The 754-nt window shown below is 42.8% G+C and overlaps 1 non-coding gene across 1 annotated transcript; it reads left to right on the top strand.

Moving 5' to 3' along the window:
- The first annotated feature begins 386 nt into the window (after positions 1 to 386).
- On the top strand, positions 387 to 493 carry LOC150037887 (small nucleolar RNA R71). The gene has a single exon (XR_016528045.1). It is a non-coding gene; the product is annotated as a small nucleolar RNA R71 (small nucleolar RNA).
- Positions 494 to 754: the final 261 nt, after the last annotated feature.

Here is a 754-nt window from a genome sequence, read left to right as displayed (position 1 = left end):
ATATTGATTGCGGATTTCTTGGGCATTCTTCCATCGGATGTGCTTCTCCACAGATGACACAACTTGTGGTTGTTTGAATAATTGCGTTGACCTATCCTTTTTGCGTTCCCGTGCTATTAATTGTGATGCCTTGTATCAAACTCATCATCGCGTTCATTTTTGTTTGTAAGGATGTGATGGCCCTGTTGTTTGCGTCACTGTCTTTAATTCTTAATCTTTGATCGCTTTCTCTCTAGTCCTCGTGATTTTTGGATATGCGACCAAGTATACTTTTCGCCTTATCGTAAGTTTTATCAAGCAAACCACCAGCTGCTGCCGCATTGGCAGTCGTCTGCGATGCAGGGTTTAGTCTGTGGTAGAAAATCTCCATCTGTAGGCAATCTGATAAGCTATTATGCAGGAAATCTCTTACCAACCTCTTAAACCTCACCCAGGCGTCACTGAGCGATTCGTCAATTTCCTGTTTAAAATTCGTAATTAACTTCCTCCTTTTTGCATTCTCCATTGGATGGAAGTATTTCTTCACGATCTTTTCCACTACTTGTTCCCATGATGTTATCTCCCCTGGTTCGAGAGAATAGGCCACTTCCTTGCTTGATCGCATAAGGAAAAAGGGAACAGCATTAGTCGAACCTCCTCGGCAGAGATATTTGGGAACATAAAAGTGTTGCAGATTTCAATGAAACTCCTGAGATGGGCATGCGGATCCTCACCACGCCTTCTACCAAACTGTCCGACTGTTTGAATCATCTGC

Source organism: Benincasa hispida, chromosome 2, assembly GCF_027475165.1.
Source record: "Benincasa hispida cultivar pf3 chromosome 2, pf3_genome.v1.1, whole genome shotgun sequence".
In the NCBI taxonomy this organism is placed as follows: Eukaryota; Viridiplantae; Streptophyta; class Magnoliopsida; order Cucurbitales; family Cucurbitaceae; genus Benincasa; species Benincasa hispida.
Note: the sequence above shows the minus strand (reverse complement) of the source record. Positions and strands in the feature narration are given on the sequence as shown.